General features: G+C 40.2%; 1 protein-coding gene across 2 annotated transcripts in view; it reads left to right on the forward strand.

Annotated features, from left to right (window-relative positions):
• The window catches only part of SYNPR (synaptoporin), a 300,656-nt gene that overhangs the window by 88,663 nt on the left and 186,884 nt on the right, over window positions 1-25,109 (forward strand). The gene's annotated exons all lie outside the window — the stretch shown is intronic.

Genomic DNA, 25,109 nt, shown 5'->3' on the forward strand with positions numbered 1-25,109 from the left:
TATTTAGTTGTTTGTTCAACAAATATTTGCTGCAGACCTACCAGGTGTCACATATCAAGAAAGAGGAGTAGGCAGTAATCCACACGTTATTTGGTAACTTCCCTAAGAAAAGGACATATCGGCATTGGTATTAGTGGCTCTCTACTACAGCTACTGCAGTGTGGGTGACCCCTCACCTCTACCAGTTGAGAAATGTGCTGACATACAGTGATGAAGAAGAGACACTCAGACCCTGTCCATGACCATCTATGGGAGGTCTTCAGAAAACAGTGGGTACAATCAGTAGTCTACCAGAAGAAATACCTGAAACTATCTATCACATGGATGATATGCAACAAGGATTAAGGAAACATTCTGGGAAGAAATGAACTATTGACTGATAGGAAGGTGGTACCAAATTCAAGGGGCAAGAGTGAACATCTGATGCAGAGCCCTGAAGGCAAGAAAGTGGTACCCACCCAAGGAAGTGAAAACAGTTCTGTAAGGCTAGATCGTAAAGGATGGAGGAGGTTTTGTTTAGTGTTCAATTCAGATAAGTTCAGGACCCTGTGAAAGCCAGGAGTTTTTCTCCAGAGCAATCAGAAGCAGATAAAGGGTGTTCAGCAAGAGTGAAGAGATTGGATTAACCTTTGAGGAGGCTCTTTCAGGCTGAGTGGTTTGGTAAGACCAAGATTGTCAGCAGGGAGAGTGGTTAGGTCGTTCCTTCCTGTGAGATGCTGGGTAGAAGATGGGGGTGGCTAGCGCTGAGGGATAGAAAACAATAAATGGAATTTGAAGACAGCTTTGAGTAACAGAAACTGCAAAACTTGGTTCACTATAGCTTGAATCCTGTGTTACTGGGGAACATTTTGATGTGCCAAATTCAGCAATAATAACGAAGTTAGGTGGCAGGGCTGGGGTTTAGGCGCTGGCAGTTTGACTCCAGAACTCATGTCCTTGCTGGAAATAAATGGAAACCAATAATGGGATTCATATAACATCTGAATCTTGAGGTATATGGGTTAATAGTGTATTTTTTTTTTTTTTACTACCAGTACTCTGTACTTGTCAGGACCAATATCCTTGTGTTTTCAGTGAGATTTATTCCTTTTGCTGTGGAGAAAACATATGTTTAGGATGAGAAGGAGAAAAAGGAGGGACAAAATCAATTATTTTACGGAAAGAATTAGGTATCTAGTACTTTACCTGTGCCAGGTACTTTTCTAGGTGCTTCATTTTTATTCCTCACCCTGCCAGTTGCAGGGGATATGTTATCTTTAATCTTCCAAGCAACTCAAGGAGGCAGACAGTGTGTGATGGATTCAGAACCTGGGATTGACCATGATTTAGCTTTATGTGGCTTAGGTCTTTCCTCTTGGACAGGCCAGAGCCCAGCCTGGCACTTGTTCTCTTTTCAGAGCATTCTGCTGCCTCTCAAAGAGAAAAGGAAGACAGATGTGCAAGGCAGGTAGATGGTGAGGCAAAAAGAAACAAGGATACAAAAACCAGAGAAGAAAAGGAAAGCTTTATTGAGTGTAGAATTTGGAACTGGGTAATCTCATAAGCAGGTCTCATTAGAATAACAGAATTCTCCTTTCTTCAAGTTGGTGCCAAGTTCCTCTATAGAGGGGTAGTGTGTTCTGTTAGCTTTAGTGCTCTGCTTTGAACTCTACAACAATTAAATGTCAGGACCAACACAGAAGTTCCAGTCTAGATATTTTTACTGCTGGTAGAAATGGTTGGTGCCTATAAATTGTTAAAGATCAGTCCTTGTTGAATAATTGAGAGTCCAAGGAATGTTAGTTTGCCTCTGTGTTTCCTTGGAGTAGGCTATATCTAGACTCAGTTCATCTGTTCCTAGTCCCAGGATCTTAAAATTGGAGGACTGAGCACTGGCAGTTTAAATGATTTATTTACTTATTAAGAGTTACACATGTCCCTGGTGGTCAAGCTTACACAAAGTTGTCTCTGTTGCATCTTGGCTTTCCATGGAGCTCACCAGAACTGTTCACAGCTGCAGCAGCAATCACCTATTGCCGCACAGACTAGGGTGGCTCATGAGTAGTAATGCTATGTCTGGGTGGTTTCTTTATCCATGTGATTATTAGAAGGTATAATTTACAATAAACTCTCAAAAAAATGCTTGGGTGAATGAAAGGTAACAAAAATGATGAGCAGTTTACCCCTATAGGTAGAGAGGTGGTGGTCATCTAGTGCTCAAGCCTCTGGATGCTGAGGTCAGATTGTTTGAGTTTAGATCATCCCAGCTGCCAGTTTGGCAGTTAGCTCTCTTGACTTCAGTTTTCTCATCTGTAAAGTGGAGATAATACTATTGTAAGATATTCCACTGAAAGTGCTTAATAGGGCCTGATGTACGGTTAGTGCTCAATGTGTTAGCTGTTACTTACTTGTCACCTCTAATAACTTACAAACGAAATGCCTTACTTGATAATTTTACACAATTTTGCAAAAATACCTTTGCTCAAGAGAAAAAAAAAAAAAAGGAATACACATGCATAAATCATTCTTTTGAGAGGTAGATCCAGTGCTGCAGTCTAGTCTTGTTGAGGAGCAAAACCAATGGAATGAGTAGAAGGGGTGCCTTGCTCAGTCACGTCCGACTCTTTGCCACCCCGTGGATTGTAGCCTGCCACACTCCTCTGACCATGGGATTCTCCAGGCAAGAACATAGGAGCGGGTTATCATTCCCTCCTCCAGGGAATCTTCCTGACCCAGGGATCAAACCCACGTCTCCTGCAGTTCCTGCATTGGCAACAGATTCTTTACAGCTGAGGCACTTGGGTAGAAGGGGTACTCAGATGCTAAACTGTAATCCACAGTGAGTGTCTCCACTTTCCCAGCCAACTACAGATATTAGGGCTCTCCTGTCAACAGCACCTGTCTTTCAGAAGGTTAGAGTCCTCAGGTCCATTTGAGGGTGTCCACTTGGGTTGGGGTCAGCAAAGACACTGGACATGCTAAGGGTACCTTTCTATTGAGTGATTCACAGGCATTTTTAGCAAACTGGCTCGCTGGTCTTCTGAGAAAGGCAACATGATGCACTCACGGAAGTTCATAGGCTTTGGCTTGACTTCCCCTTGGCTGCCCACAGAGAGCCTCTGCAATCTCCCCGCTTACCCCACCCACTTCTCTTCATGGGGTCTCTCCTGTGTGACTCTGCCAACCTCCCTTAGAATTCTGAGCCCCTCTACTCTCTCATCTACCCCTTGGGGCTGAATGACCCTTAGTCTGTCTCCCTACAGATGAATCAATCTGCAGCTTCCTTTTTTTTGTTCACATAAGGTCACAGCATAAACCCCATCTCCTTCCTTCATTCCTCAGAGGCTTCCATTTTGATTCTCAAAAGCCCTTCTCTCAATAGCATTCCTTACATATCAAAAGTCATGGTTTCAGAGCTATTGTTTCTGATGTTAGCTTGAAGAACGTATTTTGGAATTCAGAAACACTGAACATCAATTTGTTGTTGTTGTTGTTCTCTTTACATTTATGCTGTAACTACACCAGTTCTCCTTGAGGCAATGTGGTTCTTCAGATGGACATAATCAAGGGAGGGAATAAAAGCACAGTGATTGATGCTTCAAGATCATATCTTGCTGTATTATATCCACTCATTCTGAGTCCCACTTTCAGTTTCAGCAAGTTGCCTCCTCTCTTTGACTCTGTGTTGGCATTGATCCCTGGGCTCTGCTGTGTTACCCCCCTAATGAAGATGTAAAACAAGGACCAGGGTGATGGGAATTCGCTGAAGTTCACACTCATTCTTTGCAACATCTTTTGGTCCTTATTTTACAGAAGAGGAAACTGAGATCCAGAAAAGTCAAGGCCATCATTTTCGCTGTTTATCATATATTTTTCAGCTTCCCTTTTAAGTGCTGTTCTACTCCCTTGGTATTAAGTATATTTACATAATTTACTTCAGTAAATAAATTATGAGAAGTGGTACATGTTATGTATGGGTGGAAGCTCTGAGAGCCAATGCACAATTTACCACGCTCTCTTTCTTTGTGCTTCAGCATCATTCCAGGTGATGGAAACTTGATTCAGTTAAATGCTAGAATAAGGATGACATAGAGCACAGCCCTATCTAACCTTCGGTGAACAGGTAGCAACATGCAAGAAAGAAAACTTCCTTGTTTTAAGCGACTGGGTTTTCAGTTTGTTTGTTAACCCAACTTGACCTTGATCATCCTGATTCATTTAGATGTCGTTCATTCATGCACTTATTTATCCAACAAATAATTAGTGAATATAGACTCTGCCAGATATGGGCTAGATACTGCAAAAGAAAATCATGGTCCTTATTGTTATAACCTCTGATACTTTGTCCACCAAAGTCATGCAGTTAATAAAATAAGTTGGGTTTCATACTTAAACCATTGAATTCCAGAGTTTGTACTCTGAAATGCTGCATTCTACTATCTCAAATAGAAATTTCTAGAGTAGTTTGCAACTGACTTTAAAAAACATCTTTCAGGGGCTAGGTCTTGTCAATCTTAGCATAGTAGGCTAAATTCTTAATGTGTTGTCAGTAGAGTTGTAATGGACAAAGTAAATAAACAGACTTACCATCAAACAGAGACTGAACAAGATGCTGAAATTTTGGCCTTGTTTTAGGGAGATGGCATTCGTCATGTTTTCTGCGTGTCTAGCATCTTTTAAATTTGCTATTATGTTTACAGGATTTTCCTACTTGCGGGTTCTGTGCAACAAGAATACAGAAACATATAACAACTCTCCACCAAGCACGTTCACCCTCTCTAGACTGTAATTCAGAAATGAGCAATCAGAGGGAAAAGGCTTACTGTGGAATCTGCTTAGCTGATGAGGGGAAACAGAGAGCTCCCTGGTGTTGAGAGCAGGGCTGGCAGGGCTGAGTGCCTGCCATGTGCGTCACATCTGTAATGAGGCTGCAGTGTTGAAAGTAGCTCATTCCTTAGTACTGGTGCTAGAGGAAGCAGCGTTCTTCTCATCAGGCTAGTTCTGGAACATGATTTGGGACATCATTCCTAGAAATTTGGCTTTAAGCCCAGTTCTCTAAACGTCCCAATAATTCTGTGAGCTACCTGCTATCCTTTAATGAACTTGTTTTCTGTTTAATCAGCCACAGTCAGCTTCTGCTTCTTGCCGGGAAGAACCCCAACTGATGCTGTGTGGAAGCTGAGTCAGAAAAGTTTCAAGCCAGATCCTGAGGAAGGAAAGCAGCAAATGACTAACCTAAAGTGTGTAGGTGGGTGGAGAATTAAAGTCTAGGAAATCTGAGATCAAAGGTGGGAAGGTTGAAAAGGAGGTGAGCCTCAGGTTTCCCGTGAACAAACTGGGTTGAACAGCATCCTTCTCCAGGCCTATGGCTCTTAGACCTGTTCATTCAGTCACTGAACAGATATTTATGGAGCACATACTGTGTGCCTGACCCCTGCTCAGGACGATGGGAGATGTAATGCTGGATAAACAGCATAATCCCAATAGTTCTGTGTAATGGGAAGGCTGGCCCTAATCAAATGACTGCACTAATGAGCAAATATGTTATTACAAAAGGATAATAAAATAATGTGATACTCTGTGCAAACAGGGAGAAGGCAATGGCACCCCACTCCAGTACTCTTGCCTGGAAAATCCCACGGACAGAGGAGCCTGGTGCACTGCAGTCCATGGGGTCGCTAGGAGTCGGACACAACTGAGCAACTTCACTTTTACTTTTCACTTTCATGCATTGGAGAAGGAAATGGCAACCCACTCCAGTGTTCTTGCCTGGAGAATCCCAGGGACGGGGGAGCCTGGTGGGCTGCCGTCTATGTGGTCGCACAGAGTCGGACATGACTGACGCGACTTAGCAGCAGCAGCAGCAGCTGTGCAAATAATAGGATGATATGAGCAAGTGTGGGAGAGCAGAGAAGCCTTGCCGAGGAAGTGATTTTGAAGCTGAGATCAGAAGAGTAGAAACAAGCAGTGGGTGGGACACAGCAGAAGAACATGCCAGGAGATGTAAACAGCATGTGCCAGAGACAGGCTGAACATGGTCTGTCTGAAGCACTCTAAAGCTGATGAGATTGAAGGGAACAGGAAAGGTGATAACGGAGTGAGATAAAGCTGTAGTAACATAGCAGAGTCAGGGAGGGCACTATAGAGTTTGGAAGCTCAATTAAAGATTTTGATCTTTTCCCTGAAATCAGTAGGAGGCTGTTGAAGAGTTTTAGGTTGTGGGCTGACACTGTCAGATTTGCATTCTGAAATGCCATGCTGATTATAGTGGGGACAGTATATGTGGTCCCAGAGTGGTTTGAATATGAGCAAGTGAATTAGGAGCCTATTGCAATCATCTAGGCATGAGCGGGTTACTCGATCAGGCTGGGGCATTGGCAGGAGACAGGGAAAAGGTAGAGTAATGAGAGAGGTAAAGAAGAGGAGAATCAATGAGCTACACAGTGAACTAACATAATGTAATTTGTGGATCTCAGCTTTTCTGACTTGGACAATTTATGAAGAACCATTGGAATGACATAAGTTTTGGCCACAAAAGAGCAGGGACAGTACATGCTGAGATAGGGGTGTCTTTGTAACATTCAAGGGAGGACAGAAGTACATAGACAGTTGAATATGCAAATCTGAAACTTTGTGAAGAGTTTTGCATCGGAGATATCTCTCTACTCATCTTAAAGGCAGAATCTTCTCTTAATCCCATATCCCTAATTTGTCTCCCCTTCCCTCTCCCTTTTGCTAACCACAAGTTTTCTTTTTTTGCGTCTGTGAGTCTATTTCTGGTTTGCATATACATTCATATGTATTAGTTTTTAGATTCTACAAATATGTGATACCTTATAGTGTCTGTCTTTCTCTGTCTGCCTTATTTCACTTAGCAAAATACTCTCTAGGTTCATCCAAATTGCTGCAGATGTCAGCGTTTCATTCCTTTTATAGCTGAGTAATTTTAAAAATATTCCATCGTATATATTTATAACACATTTCCTTATCCTATATATGTAAAATAGATAAGGAATAAGCATATACTGTGTAGCACAGGGAATTATACCTGTTATCTTGTAATAATCTGTAATGGAATATAATTTGCAAAAATACTGAATCACTATACTGTATACCTGAAACTAGCATAATATCATAAATAAATTATACTTCAATTAAAGGTAAATAAATAAAATTTTTAAAACCACACACAACTGGGGAGAGGAAAAACAGAATCTTCTGAAGCTACTATCTGACTACATCCAGACTGAAAAACCCATTTATTTGATGCAGGGTTTTATTTATTTATTTGGCTGCACCAGGTTCTAGTAGTGGCATGCAGGATCTAGTTCCCGACCAGGAATCAAACCCAGCCCCCTGCATTGGGAGCATGGAGTCCTAGCCACTGAACCACCAGGGAAGTCCCTATTCAATGCTGTCTTATCGAGCATAGACCTAGTACCAACTGTGGGCATACAGAGAAAGAAAGGGTACACGCTGACTTAGAGGAGCCCGATTTCTTTGGAAGGACTGATGCTAAAGCTGAAACTCCAGTACTTTGGCCACCTGATGCGAAGAGTTGACTCATTGGAAAAGACTCTGATGCTGGGAGGGATTGGGGGCAGGGGGAGAAGGGGACGACAGAGGATGAGATGGCTGGATGGCATCACTGACTCGATGGACGTGAGTCTGAGTGAACTCTGGGAGTTGGTGATGGACAGGGAGGCCTGGTGTGCTGCGATTCATGGGGTCTCGAAGAGTCGGACATGACTGAGCAACTGATCTGATCTGATCTGATAGTGTAGTTGAGAATTAAAAGGGTCAAGACGCAAGCATAATAAAATGTAAGCAATGGAGGTATGGATAGAAGTCTTTCAAAAGACACATTTGGAGGTGTATTTTAGGGTTGAGGAATAGGTATGAGTAGCATTCTGGGACTTGGGGACAGTGCTGCAAATGCTTACAGACATCTGACAGTACATTGTTCTTAAGAAATCACCAGCATTACTAAGTAAGGCTGAAGTAGTGGGATTGGGGACTGGGCGGTAGTAGAAGATGAGGCTAGAGATGTAGGCAGAATCCTGATATCAGCCACCCTATAAAAATGTATAAGTGTAACCTAAAGATTGCCAGGTGTCACAGAATCATTTCAAGTATGGGAGAATGGAATCCGATTTGTGTCTTACATAGATTACTCAGCCAAAGTCTTGGTGGACGGCTTTAGCAAGAGATGGATCTGGAATATGCAGACTTGCTCTCTGCCTCATTTTGATAGAGAATTTTGTATTTATTAGTGCCTTTAGGGTTCCAAGTGCCTATATCATCATCTTATCTCATTTGAATCAAGGCAATGAGAAAATGCTGCAAATCAGTGTACTATTATACTTCATCCTTTTCGTGGTTAAATTAGATAATGATGGCAAAATGACATTGGCTTGCTCACTTGTTAGAAGCCATAAAATAACCTTCCTCATTAAACAACCATTTTCTCATCACAAAGGAAATTTAGAACAAGGTACAGCGTGTCTTTAATCTCTCTTTAATTGATGTGTATTACCTTCTATCATATTCCATGATTCATGATGTCTTGACTGCAGGTGACAACTATAAAGGCCCTTTATCTTTGTGCCACAATTTGCCAAAGGCTCAGAGGGTAGCTTTTGGAGGTAAAAGTTTAGATTTGTTTGATCTTAATTTAAATAATGAGTAAATAATTGAGAACAAATTCTAAGAAGGAGTCCCTGAAAGCTTATGTAATGTCTTATTGGGCCCACCAATAAAGTAAGATAGAAAATTAAGTTTTGTTAGTTACACTAAAGCCGTTTTCTAGTCCTTCACTAACACAGGTGATGAGGACAAAAATTAAGACAAGATACTTGGAACAAATAGAGCCCAAGTACCACTTCAACAGAAAACAGCTCTGCTAAACTAGAATTTACAAGAGCAATACTATGGATGTTTCTGGCTTACGCTGTTCAAATCACTATGAGCTCTTATGTATGTTGTTACATGTTAAATTGCTGGCAGTTTCTGCTCACAGAAATTTCTGCTTGGGAAAGAGCTAAGGATATAAGGGACTGGGAGGGAAGATCAAAACCAAGTGTGTTTTCCACTCTGCTCTGATGCTAATGGCTCTAGTGCTATGGAAGTTACAGGCGACTTGAACATTAACAAAGGAAATGATCTTTTAAAAGCAAGGAGCTGCAGTATCATCAAATAAAGACATTTCTTAATTTATTCTTTTTTAGTGACAATTGAAGATGAGAATACATTCCAATGTGCTCAAAAGCATCAGTGCTCAGCCTTCTTTATGGCCCAACTCTCACATCCATACATGGCTACTGGAAAAACCACAGCTTTGCCTATGTAGACCTTTTTTGGCAAAGTGATATCTCTGCTTTTTAATACACTGTCTGGGTTTGTCATAACTTTTCTTCCAAGGCACAAGCATCTTTTAATTTAGTGGCTGCAGTCACCATCCATTTAAGAAATAATAATAACAATAAATAAAAATCTATTGTGTCAAAAAAAGAATTTAATAAGTTATATTAGAAAAAGAATAAACACTTAAAAGTCACCATTTTCTAATCATTTCACTACCTCTTACTGTAATCTCTACTCTTAGAGTTATTCTTGTGTGTTGTAATATTACATTTCAGTTCACATGACTATACGTAGTAACAAGCTTGGCATTATATTATACTTCATTCTACTTTATATGAGTGTGTGTATGTCTCGCGGCATAGACACAGTCATACTCAGGATATGTATCAAACATGCCTAAAGTATGAACGTTGTCACTGTTCTCAGTCTTTCCACCCAATAATCTGGAAAATCTTATTACATTTACCCAGATTTTAGGCCGATGATCCACTAAGATTTAATGGAATAGTTGGTTTAATAACACCTTAATAGTTTATATTCATGTTTTAAGACTTTTTTTTATGTCAATCATTTTTAAAGTCTTTATTGAATTTGTTACAGTATTACTTCTGTTATATGTTTCACACCACTTGCATTGGAAGGCAAAGTCTTAACCTCTGGACTGCCAGGGAAGTCCCTTTGTATATATTTTACATTTCGTCTTGAAGGGCAATGTTTTTGTACCTATACATTCTTTCTACTTTGTCTAGAGTTCCTCCACGTGCATCCTGAAAAGGAATTGTACCTCATAGCATGTCACCGGTCAAACTCTTATTTATTGGAGGTCTTATGGAAGGGGTCCCAGCCTGCCCCTCAGAGGCTCTGTAAGTAATTAGGCAGTGTAAGTAGTGGTAAGCCTACTGGATGTGGACTCAGCCCATCTAAGTTCTAGGTTCGGTCTTTTCTCTAGGTCACTGAGTCAACCTGGACTAGACGTTTCCCTGCCTTAACCTCAAAATTGCTATAACCGTCAAAATGGAAGTAGGACTAGACAAATTCTGAGATCACTTACAGCTCACACTCTGTGATGTCTGATATTTAGAGCTAGAAAGTAATTCCCAGGCACATTTTTTTACTGCCCTGCCTACTCTCATGGGCTCAAGGAGTATGGTGCAAGGGAGGAGAGTTAAACTGAGAGTCTTGTGGGGACAGAGCCACCCCAGAGGTTGAAAACTGGCAGCCCTCATGTCATATCAGGTCTCAAGCCTGATAGTTTGTCCTACATAATGTTTAGTATTTTTAAATATTATTTGCCAATGTTTAAAAGTCAAAAATTTCATTTCAAAGTTTGGATTGCCAAGTTTTCTTGAAAAATGGAAAGATTTAACAACCTTAGTCCCCACATTTCCTGATTTCAATGAGATCAGGTATGTAGGAGTAACTGCTCCCGTTCAGCAGGTCAGGGACTTTATAGGATATCCATACTTTGAATACTGACTATAAAGGCTGATTTTTCCAGGAAAGACAGATGGAATTCTCATATAAGGATCACAACAATCTACTTGCTAAACACAAGATAGAGAAAAGATCTTTGTAGACATCAGTTTATTAATAGTACTAGGAGTAGGTTCATTTGCTTTGTTGAAAGCAGTCCACTTGGTGAAATTCCAGTTTCTTCACATTAAAACTTTCCTAGGGAAATAGCTATAATGGTTTGCATAAAATTTTAAGGCCGTATCTACATAGGAATAAATCTAACAAAGGAAGTATAAGATCTTTATGGGAAAAAGTGCAAAATGTTATTAAGACATCTAAAAGAAGACAGGAGAAATTGGTTAGATTTTAAAAAATGCCCATGGATGAGAAGACTCAATATTGTAAAGATGCAAATTTCTCCAAATTGGTCTATAAATTCAGTGTAATTCAAATACAAAAAATGCATCAACTGTTTTTAGGTAAATTTATTCTCCATTTTATCTGAAGAAGTAAAATCCAGGAAAGGCCAAGATAATTCTGAAAGAGAGGGTGAAAGAGGAGCAAATGTTATAAATGTCATATGAAGCTTATCTCAAAGATACTATAATTAAAACAGTATCTTAATGGTTCATTAATAATCAAATACACCAGTGCATCAGAATAGAAAGCTTAAAAATAGACCCACGTTTATATGGGAATTGCTTATCTGACATTGAAAATCAGTGGAATAAAGATGAACTATTTGATAAGTAGAGTTAAGGAAATTGGCTTTCTTTAGAGAAAAAAATAATTCTATTCCTATCTTCCTTCATACAAAAATAAACTCCAGAAATATTAAAGATGTTAATGGGAAAAAACAAAACTCTAAAACTATCATAAAAGATTAGAAGAACATCTTTTTAACAGGTCTGGTAGGGGTTTCTTAAAACAAGTAATAAAAACAGACTTTTTAAGATGAATTACTTGGGCTTTATTAAAATTTACATTTTATATGACAAAGGATATCTTAAAGGAGACAGCTAAGGAGAAAGGAGAAAGAAAGGAGAAAGTAAAAGGGGAACAGTCACCTTCGAAAAGACATTTTCAACATGTATAACGATAAGCAAAGAACCTGTATTCAGAATATATCAAGAACTCTTACAAATCAGTGAGGGAAAAAACATGAAATAACCCAACAGAAAAAAGAGAGAAGATGGTAGGCAATAAAATATACAAAGATAATCACTCTAACCAGTAATCAAGAAAATTCAAATTAAAATAAGAGAAATAAAAACATATTTCCACACAGGACTTGTGGTTTTGTAATTGCACCCAAAACTGGAAACTAACCAAATGTCTCTTAATGTACAGACAAAAGGTGGTACATCCATCCACTGAATAGAGGGGAACTAAGTATTGAAATACAACAAAATGAGTGAATCTGAAATATTTTTATGCTGAGTGAAAATCCAGACCCAAAAAAGCAAATATATTTGGAATGATTCCATTAAATTTTTTAAAAATCTAGAAAATGCAAGCTAATCTATGGTGAAATAAAGCAGATCAACCTGATACATTCCTTTTCCATTCCTGCAACACATTTATTATGTCACAGTTCTCGTGGGATGGCAATTAGCTGGGTTATCTGCTTAGGCTGGAATCAGAGCTACAAACTCTTCTGAGGCTCTGGGCCTTCCTTCAAGCTCTCTGGTTGCTGGCAGAATTCAGTCCTTGCAGCTGTAGGATTGAGGCCCTAAACTCTGTAGGGAAGCTGTCATTATCTGTGATGTGGTCTCTACGACACTGCAATTTGGTTCTTCTTGTCTGCTTTTTCCAATCTCTGTGACTTCTTTCTCTGATCTTTTGAACCTCTTGCAAAGGACTAACATGATTAGATTAGACCCAACTGGGATGACCAGCTTAATCAGGTTAATCAACTTGATTGGAGACCTTAAGTCAACTGATGAGGAACCTTAATTATATTTTCAAAATCTCTTCACTTTTGCCACATAGGTAATCACTGGAGTGATGTTCCATCTTGTACACAGGTCCCATTCACATTCAAGGTAAGAGGATTACACAGCATATGTAGCAGAGTTGGGGACATGAGAGCCATCTTAGAATTTTTACATGATGGTGGTGGGGGATGGGGTGCAGAAGTTGATACATGCAAAAAGGTACATATTACTCCAATTTTATTGTAACTATTATATTCTTATTTCCTCAGATGTGTTTGTATCAGGTAATAAAACCAAAGTATCCAGAATCCTTATATATTTATTTTTCTTAAAGTAAGTTTGAATTGTCTCAGTTTAATACACCAGTGGCCCAGGACAGGTTTATAATCCCCTTATTAACAAACATAAAAAAACGTACACAGTGGTAACAGTCCCTTTGACAATATGAGACTCTGGAGAGTGAAGGGATATCCTAAGGTATACTAGACATTATGCTTATGTGGGAGAATTTTCTCTCCCACTCTTCATAAATCCAAAGCCAAATGTCATTATACCACCCTCTATCCAGTGAGAGAGATCAAAGGAAAAAAATGTATATGCTGGTATCATCTTCCTTCAGCTGAATTGAGGGAGGGAGTCAAGGAGAAAGCAAGAGCCCTGGGTGTAAATATTTAACATAGTGATATTTCTTACTAGTATATGTGCAGGATCCCAGTCGCATTAGCTCCATCTTCTTAGGAGAGAGGAGAGGGAAAAAGCAGAGTCTGCCTGCCTCTCTCTGTGGTTTATCTATAAAATGAAATGATGTGCTATTTGAAAGTCCTGTTTTCACAGACTGGTATAACCATCAGAAGAGGAAGGCAGGATTAAATCCTATTTGCAGAGTAATCTACCTTTTGGTTTAAAAACAAAAATAGTAAGTATTTATTTGCATGGAAGAAAGGCTGGAAGGAACAACTCTTCATCAAAGGAATAGTAATCATAATGGTGGAATTCAGTGAATACTTTTCTGCATTTTTCAGACTATAATAGTCAGAATTTGAAAGAGAATGAAAAGAGACAGGTGTAAGTTAATTTATTATTATAGGTATTTGCACTAGGAATCATTAAAGGCAAACATGAAGGTAGCTTGCAGCTCTAGCAGAGGCCTCCCCACATAAATAATTCATCTCAAGGTACTCCTCTGACAATTAGAACCACCATTTTTGAACTCTTATTGTGTCCAAGAACAATTCCAAGCACTTGGTAGAGAATGTCTTATTTATTCTTTGTAGCAACTTCCTAAAGACCTATTCACTCTGGCCTAGTTACTATATGCTTAGGTTCCAGAATCATCCTGCCTAGTTTCAAAGTCAGGCTTTATCCCTCATTGTTCATGTGACCTAGATGAGTTAACCCCTCTGAGCCTCAGTACCTGCATCTGTAAAATGGGAATAATAATAGCCCTTGCAGCATAGAGTTATTGTAAGTAATAGACGAAATAATGGAAACAGAGTCCATAAAATATCTCGGCATATGATAAACAAGTGTGCTGCAATTATTCCCATTATATAGATGAAGACATTAGGGCTCAGAGAAGCTGAGTTATTTTCCAAGGGCACTTGCCTCGAAGGAGAGAAGCCTTCAAACACTTGTCTTCTCAAGTGTTAAGCTTTTAATCATTATACTAGGATTTACTTTCTTTGCTGAGCCCATGGAGCTTAACATTTTGCAGATAATTAACTTGGGCTGGAAGTTTTCTTTTTGTCTCTGTAAATAATTTGACTTGCTTTGAGCTGGAAGTCAACTTCCAAATTAACTTAAAATAATATTTTAAACAACTCTAAAATCCTATCGAGCTTTCTAGGTCTACCAAAATATGTATTCTTGTTGTGATATCTATCTCAACAGCTGCATTTCATAAGGAAACCACATGACAAAATAATGTCTTCCCAAGCCTCATATTTGGAAGACCAAACAAATCTTATGTTATTTGAAAGGATAAGTCATATGGAGCAGTAAACTCTGTATCTTAAAACAAGAGAAAGTATTACAAGGTTTCAAAGAGACAATACAATTTAAAAGAATCTGTTATCTTGATTTTATTTACTGCTTTAAAAAATAAAAATAAAAAAACACTGAGCACTGTATTGATATATAAGATAAACCAGTTCTTGATATATTTCAACTTGTCTGAAAGTCAGTTACTTTGGTTGCAGTTCAGAGAATATATTCTCAGTGAAGAATAAAAGATATATTCACATTAATCATTTCCCTAGTGTATAATGTTATGTATCAGCAAGGATGAGGTAGAGGCTGGCCTTGGGAAGAAAAGTAAGTGCTTAGAGCAAGAGTTTCAGCAGACTTCTGTCCTTTGATGAACTCAAGGTTACTCTCCCAGTTGTAAGACATATGAAACAGTGGCTAAGACGTCCCAAGGCATGAGTTCCAATCCAAGCTCAGCCATTGCTTGACTCCTTCAGGAAATTTGAGCTTCTTATTTCATTTTCTCTGGTCTTGATCTTCCACCTGAAAAATGAGGAGGGGGGTGGATAATAAGGCAGTGGTTCCCCAAACTGGCTGCATAGCAGAATCACACCAGCAAAATCTTAAAATTTACAGATTCTTGGGCCCAACTCCAGACCTGCTGCATCAGAATCTCTGGCTTTCTGGCTCTTGAGAATCTGTATATTAAATAAGTTCATTGGCTTACTCTTGTACACCCACTTAGTTTTCACCAGGCACTGGTGTTTGGAAACCACAAGGCTGCTGATTTCTGATTTACAAGGTCCAAGACAGTTTGAGTGTTGTAGAACACTGATTCTTGCAGTGCTTCCTCATCTCAAAAATAGCTATATAGATGGAATGAATGGAAGCTGAGTAAAACCATAATTCCTCTAAACACTGGTTTCCTCAGATCGATTGTTTTCTATCTGCTTATTTATATTTAATATGTGATATTGTGATATCACAAGAAATACATGTTCCGGTCTTCATCTTCAGTTCCTTATGCAGATCCTAAAACCTTGTAAATTTCTGAGTGATGGGGTGATCAGACTGTCTTACACAGAGCTCCTAAATGCCTTGCAGTTTCCTGACTGATAGGAATGAATTTTGTTCTCATGAGGCATTTTGTCAAGCTCTGAGATAGCTTCAGGTTGGGGGCTGGTCACCAGAAAAATCAAATCTTGATGAGAAGCTTGAAACTTTTAGCCCCTCTCCCCAACCTCCAGGAATTGGAAAAGGACTAAAGATTGAGTTAATAATTCATCATGCCTGTGTGATGAAACCTCCATAAAAACCCCTAAATGATGAGGTTTAAAGCACTCCTGGGTTTGTGGCTGCATCTACACGCTAGAAGAATAGCATACTCTAACTCCACAGGAATAAAAGCACCTGTGCTCAGCATCTTCCCAGACCTTGCCCTATGTCCCTCTTCATCTGGCTGTTCACTTACATCCTTGTTAATATCCTTTATAATAACAGTAATGGCAAGTGTTTCTCTAAGTTCTGTGAGCTATTATAGCAAATTAGAAGACCAATAACGTGTTCTCATTGCGTTGCATCATTGCCTCTCCTAAGTAACAGTAGACAATTTAAATATCCAGTAATAGAGGAAATATTTAAAGAAATCTTTGTATATCCATTATATAGAATATAAGAGGACCATTAAAAAGCATGAGTTATAACATGATTACTACTAGATCAACTCTGTGCATGCATATTTTGTCAGCTATTGCTACATAAAAAAGTACATAAAACTCAGTGCTTAAAACAGTAGACGTTTATTATTTCTCATTGATCTGTAGCTAAACAGGCTTGCTGGTGATCAGCAGGGCTTGCTCTTGTGACTATCGTCAGCTGTCAAGTCAGCCAGAGACTCACAAGTCTAAAATGACTTCATGGCCAAATTTAGTGGTCAACTGGCTGTTGGCTGGGCCATGGGAGTAACTAGACCATGGTCTTTTCCAGATCATTCATCAAGTGATCCCAGCATTATTCACACGCTTGCTTGGAAAACTTCCAAGAGAGTGGAGACTGAGAACAGGCACCACTTCACTCTACCACATTCTATTGGCTGCAGCAAGTTACTGGTGAACCCAGACTCACACAGCACAGAAATGAACTCTATTTCTTACATAAGAAAAGCTGCAGAATCTCATTGAATGAGTGTGGGTGAAAGGAATAAGCATCACTTTTTTGGCATTAGTGTACCGCAGAATGAACAAGAACTGGACAGCCTACTTAAAAAATGCAAAGAACTAAGGTGTTGATGATTTAGGGATATGGGCTTTTATTCCTTTTCCTTTATATCTTTGTTATTTCATGTAGGTAGTTACAACATTGTTGAAAAGCAAAAACACAGTAAGGAGAGCCAAAGTGAAAGTAAGATAAACCATTTCATTACTCACTATAATGAGAGACCTGGGTCCATACTTTGCATATCACAAGCCAATCAGTAAAGCCTTCTGTAATGTCTACAAGTCGGTAACAATGGAAAGATCCTGAAATTGCCAAAGCAAAGTAACTCTCTAAGATATGTCCAATGGCCTTGATCTCAAGTGGAATTTAGCCATGAAATTTCCAGTTATTCTTAGCACTTCTGCACACTCTGCATATTACCAGGGCTGACACTGTCTCAGGTCTGTAGCAATCTCTGGAACCCCTAGGGAAGTATTCTTTCTTAATTGCTGTGATTTCTGATAGTTGAAGTTTTGCCTGTTTAAGAACCAAACTTTTTGTTCCTTTTTTTAAAAAAGACTATTTTGACCAGAAATCTTTAAAAGTATAAGTTGTTCATGTCCTTGTGTTTTAAAATAGAGTTGATAAAAACCATTTGAACATAACATAGTTTTTGACAGTATTGTTCTTTGCCATAGTGCTATGACATCTTCAGAGTTTTGTGGAACAAAGTAGGGTTTCTTTGCCCTTAATATAAAATATTCTGAGAATGTTATGCTTTCAAGTTCTTGTTTACATCCTTTTTATTGTTTCTGTGCTGTCTCTTGCTCCCATGGGCTCTAAGTGTGCCTGCCTTTGACAGTTTGTTCCATTTTACTTGGCTTCTTCTAATATGCTGTCATCTTAGAAAAACCCACTTTATTAAGATTGTTCATAGAATAAGAGTAATTATGCTCTGAGCAGGAACCAGGAAACCTCTAGCCTGAGTAAGGTACATGAACCTTAGTGTACAGAAGCTTGGTGACGTGTCCTTGGCTGCTTTTCTTGGTCTTGCTTCTATCCAAGAAAAGACAAGAGCCAGATTCTGAGAATCCAAGGTACATTGTATCCAAAGCACATCATCAGGTGCCAAGGAGGTAAAGGTATGAGTGACCTGAATGAATAAATAAAATGCATCTAGATGGGCTCACTGGGCTTAGGATATTAGCATTCCACAACCCTGTTTTGCCAAAGGTTAGTACTTTTTCAAAGCATTGTGAAATATTAAGGTAAGTATCATAACAGACATTTCAGCCACTACAGAAGAAGAGAAAATGGAGACAAGAAAAGATCCCACTAGATCAATGTATCCCTGTAAAATGTGGTGGATAATATCTAACCGACAGGTTTATTGTGAGGGTTCATTATAACCCTGAGTTAGGACATGTAAACTCAAAGCTTATTATGAAAATAATTATATATAAGGCAAGACTTGGATTTAGATCTGGATTTCATCACATATTAAGTAGGTTTTTGCTTAGCCCCACTTTTCTTTTCTGGAGAATGAGGCCAAAGCCTGCCTTGCAGTTTTGTTGGAAGAATAAAATAAAATAACCTCAGTGCTCCACACAGTGCCTGGAAATAGTAAAGTGAAAGTGAAATTGCTCAGTCATGTCCGACTCTTTGGGACCCCATGGATTGCCTGCCAGGCTCCTCTGTCCATGGGATTTTCCAGGCAAGAATACTGGAATGGGTTGCCATTCCCTTCTCCAGGGGATCTTCCCAACCTAGGGATTGAACCCGGGTCTCCTGCACTGCAGGCAGACTCTTAACCATCTGAGCCACTTAAGAAGCTCCTGAAATACTGAGTGCTCCACAAATAGCAGCTTCTTTCTCTTTTTCCTCTTCACCTAAGGGTTAACAAATAAGCTAGGTTTTGAAGGATGAGTAGAAGTCCAAAAACCAACTGCTACTACTACTGCTAAGTCGCTTCAGTCGTGTCCGACTCTGTGAGACCCCATAGATGACAGCCCACCAGGCTCCCCCGTCCCTGGGATTCTCCAGGCAAGAACACTGGAGTGGGTTGCCATTTCCTCCTCCAATGCATGAAAGTGAAAAGTGAAAGTGAAGTTGCTCAGTCGTGTCCGACTCTTAGTGACCCCATGGATTGCAGCCCACCAGGCTCCTCCATCCATGGAATTTTCCAGGCGAGAGTACTGGAGTGGGGTGCCATCACCTTCTCCAAATAGCAAATCCCCAGTAGGGAAAGAGGCTTTTCAACAAAGAATATGGGGAGATTTGCTTCTGGAAGTAGCTGGTGATAAATGAAGATGTTGTCCTTCTTGGCAGAGCCAACAGTGCTTCTTTTATTTCTCACTCTGTCTCCAGTGGTGCTAGTTCCGTCACTAGTGGATCTGTCACCTCATCTATACCACCTCCCTACTGAAACATCACTTGAGCCCTCATTGCAATCAGACAGTATTGGGCCTTTATGAAGGACAGAGAGGAACATGCTAGAAATCCATAACAATTAATGAATTAACAGAATTTTGAAATTGTACAAAGAGGAACAATATATCCCTTCCACTATCATATGCCCAGCGTCTGAAGGTAAAGCATAGGGAAGAAGCTTCAAATCGCTATATTTAGAAGTTGTCTGTCCATCCATTTAAAATACAGGCATTTAGTGAGCACTCATCACTTGTAAAATGTTGGATTAAAAGGGAAAGACAAACATGAAGATGGCTAACTGTGAATTAAACCAAAGGAAATAAAGACTATCAATGAAAAAAACTAAAATGGGTAGCAGAGGCAGTTGCATTGGTCTCTGAAGAGCAAGTAGGGTGGTATTTATCCAGGAGAAAAAGTGATGGCATTTTATTGGAGGCGACAGCACAAGCAAAGGGCTGAGGCATTAAAGCAAAACACTTGACAAGAGAAGCTTGGTCAGGTCCATAAATCACCAAGCCCCTTAAAAACCAAACATAGAGGAAAAAAGCATGCAGGAAAAACAGACACAAAACCAACATAGTCTTTCTTTGATTCCCTCATAGAATCGGGAGGCATTACTGACAGTTTCCTTCTTCCCTTTTATTTCCTTTCCTGCTGGTGACTTAGGCCTTTCAAAGATCCCCTGCAGGCTCTGGAGCAGTCAGTGTCAAGTCCACACCCTATCCTCGAGCATTCACTGCTCCAACACAGGCCCTTGGCCTCCTCCTTCAAGGACCCAGCTTCCCAGCCTGAGGGCTTCAGCCCCTCCAGTGGAATAGGCAGGGGATTTAATGCTTGCGGGAGCCGGAAAGGGATTGGAAAAAAGCCAGGCCAGCCTCCTATGCCTCATTAATGCACCCTTTGGTAGCTGCCTTCACCTCCCCAACTCAGTCCCTCCCTGTCTTTCCTGGAATCACCTTCTGAATAAACTACTTGCACTTAGAGCTTGTTTCAATAGAAAGCTTGATGGAGAGGGCAACCAAAGACAGCTTGTTCTGGAGAGGGTTGGGCCTGTTTGATGGGAGTGGGCAGGATCTGGGCTAATTCTGGGAAATGGCTCAAGGCGCATTTTTGTTGATTGGAGGACTTTTCTTATTTTTAAAGTTAGTTGTATTTTCAGTTCAGTTCAGTTCAGTTCAGTCGCTCACTTGTATCCGACTCTCTGCGACCCCATAAACCGCAGTACGCCAGGCCAACGAAACCCATGTCCATCAAGTCGGTGATGCCATCCAACCATTTCATCCTCTGTCGTCCCCTTCTCCTCCTGCCCTGAATCTTTCCCAGCATCAGGGTCTTTTCCAATGAGTCAGTTCTTCACGTCAGGTGGCCAAAGTATTGGAGCTTCAGCTTCAACATCAGTCCTTCCAATGAACACCCAGGACTGATCTCCTTTAGGATGGACTGGTTGGATATCTTTGCAGTCCAAGGGACTCTCAAGAGTCTTCTCCAACACCACAGTTCAAAAGCATCAATTCTTTGGCGCTCAGCTTTCTTTATAGTCCAACTCTCACATCCATACATGACCACTGGAAAAACCATAGCCTTGACTAGACAAACCTTTGTTGACAAAGTTGCTTTTGAATATGCTATCTAGGTTGGTCATAACTTTCCTTCCAAGGAGTAAGCGTCTTTTAATTTCATGGCTACAGTCACCATCTGCAGTGATTTTGGAGCCCAGAAAAATAAAGTCAGCCACTGTTTCCCCATGTATTTGCCATGAAGTTGTATTTTAAGAAGGACAAAATGAGTTAATTCATATGGAATGTTCAGACAAGGGCCTGGCACATACGTACCTGCCATGGTCATTGTTGTCATTACATTTGTGTTGTTTTCCCCTCTTGTCTTTTTGGGTGAGAGAGTGCCTACTGAAAGAGGAAACCTTAAGACAGAAAAGAGGTATGAGGAATCCCGTTCCCCCCTCCATGACACAGGTTCCAGAGGCAGTTTTTCATTCTGGAGGTGAGACTCCTCTTCCTTCTCAGAGTCGTGGTTGAATATGGATCTTTCCTCATGCAACAAGCACCATGGCTGATGATAATTTACTCCAAGCACTGGCTTCATCTACTGTACAGGGGTCGCTAATACCCATGTCTTATCAAATTCCCACTGGGGAGGAGGAGGTGGGGACCCTTCTGATTTGTGATTCAGGAGGTCTGAGTTTGAAACAGGTAATTCCTCTTGTTACCTGAGCTGCTTGTATCCAAATGCATAGCTGGGTTTGAGAACCGCACTTCTCAGTGGCTTTGATCCCCAGGATCCACATCCCAGACTGTTGTGGTATCCTAAAAGAAAGAGTAGACTCTTTTTTTTTCCAAATAGAATATGAGGCTGATTTCTGCTATACTACTACAGCTAATGTCAGAACAACTTGTGTTTCTTGTCTCTTACAGGGAGTTTCTGTGCTCATACTTCCATAGAACTGGGAGGAAAAGGGCTGCTCTTAGACTTGTGATAAGTGACATTCTGGAAATATCAGAATGTCCTGTTCTTCAGCTCCACTCTCTTAATTTGTATCATTTAACAACTCAGGGATGTTTACGAAGAAACTAACATTTTAAGGGAGACATTGGTAAAGCAGTCTATTTTAAAAATAGATGCACAGCTGAAAAAGAAAACCGGTTTCTCTCTGTGTGAGTGCACACGGCATGTTGAACTGTTCTAAGCAGGCTTGCAATAATAAATAATCAAGTAATACAGGAAGTATGGTTGTGTATTGCATTTCTGGAGGCAGACACTGAGCACAGACAGTAAGGGTTACTCTGTATAGTGTAAATTTCAGTTCTCAGAGTATTTTCATCAAAAAAGTCTTGTGTCGGCACCAAGGCTGCCCTGTGGGATAGCCGAGGCTGCAACATCTTTCATGGTAGTCCTGAATCCAAGGAGTTGGGTAAATATAAATTAAGATTGCAGGAAGCATCCCCAGAGTGGGGGGTCTTTTTGATTTGTAAAATTTTAAGAGATTGACCAAATGAATTGGCCAAAAAGACCATTTGTTTTAAGTCAAGTGACCAAATTCCATATCATAGTAATCCAGAGACACTTCTGGCAGAAGATATGCTCAGGCCAAAGAGAGAAGTTTTTCGAAAATTTCAGAAGCCTTTAAATTGAAATAATGCCTCAGGTCTCTTTGATGGACCCCATTCTCTTGCTGTACCTCATGTAACCAGTCACATCCCCAAATTGAGGTGGGGTTGGGAAGGTGGGAGCAGAGTAGGGAGAATAGTTTCAGATAGAATCATAGGCAGATAGCTCATGACTAGAATTTTTGGAACTTCTTGGCTCTCATGTTACAAATTTTACATTTTGTAAAATACACGGAGTAGATGCAGACATCGTTCTCTTTCATACCGATGCTGTATTTTATTGAGAGCTTGAATTTGGTGTAGATTTTGGAGGCATGTTTGTTGGGAAGGAAAGGAAAACCAGAAAGCCGTTTTGCAGGCATTTAATTCTTAAATTCCTCTGGCCTTTAGTATTTGCACTGAGAGAGAGCACACGACACTTGTGTTATAATTACCATCCAAGCTTCCTTCCCTGTTACTTAGAACATGCTAGCATCATCACTATTATTCCCATTTTACAGGTGAAGAAATTGAAGTTTAGAAAGACTAAAAGGGGCCCACAAGTGTACACACTTGGCCATGACGCCTCTCTTTGTGGGGAAGTGAAGTCATGTGAAGTCATGTGTCTCATGACCTGGTTTGCTATCCATTTCTCAGTGGACTGTGCAAGAATATTGAAAATGGTCTCCATGTTTTTAATTCCCTCCCTCTTATGACATTACCAACAAGACTCATGTAAAAAATGGACCTCAGGGATTCTTTCTGATATAAAGTCTTAATCCTTCATCATAGCAACAGGTATCCATCCTGTGGATCCACACAAGGCTTTAAGTAATATGTGTCAGGAACAGCCAAACTTGTAAGCTGACGGAGCTCTCTCTATTATTTAAAAAAATGGTAGGAAAACATAGAGCTGAGTCTTTGCTCTGTCTGGTTAGAATTATGAGTGTGGGCTTAAGGAAGTTTGTTCATTTTCTCTTCTTGATTTAGCAAAGATGTATTTAGTACCTACAGCAGTAAAGAATCCTGGAGAAGGCAATGGCACCCCACTCCTGTACTCTTGCCTGGAAAATCCTATGGATGGAGGAGCCTGGTAGACTGCAGTCCATGGGGTCACTAAGGGTCAGACCCAACTGAGCGACTTTACTTTCACTTTTCACTTTCATGCATTGGAGAAGGAAATGGCAACCCACTCCAGTGTTCTTGCCTGGAGAATCGCAGGGACAGGGGAGCCTGGTGGGCTGCCGTCTCTGGGGTCACACAGAGTCGGACACAACTGAAGCAACCTAGCAGCAGCAGCAGCAGCAGTAAAGAATCCACTTGCAACACAGGAGACACTGGAGATGCAGGTTCAATCCCTGGGTTGGGAAGATCTCCTGGAGTGGGAAATGGCAACCCACTCCTGTATTCTTCCCTGGAAAATTCCAATGACAGAGGAGTCTGGCAGGCTAAAGTCCATGGGGTCACAGAGAGGTGGACATGGGTGTGCATGGGTGCGCACGCATGCACACACACACATGCAAAGCAGTATTGGGTACTATGCAGTATTAGCAGGAAGAATGATTCTGCTGTCTAGAGGTTTCTGGTGAGACTATTTTTAAACATCTACACCAGAACAGCTTCCCTTGTGGCTCACCTGGTAAAGAATCTGCCTGCAATGAAGGAAACATGGATTCGATCCCTGGGTTGGGAAGTTCCCCTGGAGAAGGGAAAGGCTACCCACTTCAGTATTCTGGTCTAGAGAATTCCATGGACAGTATACTCTATGGGGTCGCAAAGAGTCACCACTGAGCAACTTTCACTTTCACACCAGAACAGCAGGTACTATCATCAGAAATTATGCCATTAAACTACATCATCACTTTTGTTTTCCAGTAAATATAAGCTCAGTCAGAGAAATGATGGTCAGCTACCCACTTTGTATGTTTATGCTAAAATTGCACACATTAGCAAGGCTGGTAGTAAGATTTACAGCTGGAACTTCTGAGTCAGACAGCCTAGGTTCAAACCCTACTTCTAACAGTCTTAGCTTTGCCTATTTGGGTAAGTTCTGAACTGTACTAAACATTAGCTTCCTCATTGATAAAATGAAAATAACAATAGATTCTAGGTCAGAGAGGTGAAAGCTAATCAATCATATGAGATCAGGTATCTGCTGTGTTTATTACCATCGTGGCTTGTATCTGGTAGCTTAATAGGAAGAAAATAAATATAAAGTTGCATTGTTACAACATCTCCGCCCCTCGGTCTCATTTGTTCGAGATGCAGTAAGTCCTCTATATACAAATGAGTTCCGTTCTGAGAGCACATTTATAAGTTCATTTTGTTTGTAAGTCCAACAGAGTTAGTGTAGGTATCCAACTAACCCAATTGGCTATATACTGCTGCTTTCACGTTTGCTTCCAGACATACTGTGCTTCAAATATACTGTAATACTGTACTTCTGTTGTTGGAAGAGGGTGTTTGCTATGACCAGTGCGTTCTTTTGGCAAAACTCTATTAGCCTTTGCCCTGCTTAATTCTATACTCCAAGGCCAAATTTCCCTGTTACTCCAGGTGTTTCTTGACTTCCTACTTTTGTATTCCAGTCCCCTATGATGAAAAGGACATCTTTTTGGGTTGTTAGTTCTAAAAGGTCTTGTAGGTCTTCATAGAACCATTCAACTTCAGCTTCTTCAGCATA

The sequence above is a fragment of the Bos indicus x Bos taurus genome, chromosome 22 (assembly GCF_003369695.1).
Source record: "Bos indicus x Bos taurus breed Angus x Brahman F1 hybrid chromosome 22, Bos_hybrid_MaternalHap_v2.0, whole genome shotgun sequence".
NCBI lineage: Eukaryota > Metazoa > Chordata > Mammalia > Artiodactyla > Bovidae > Bos > Bos indicus x Bos taurus.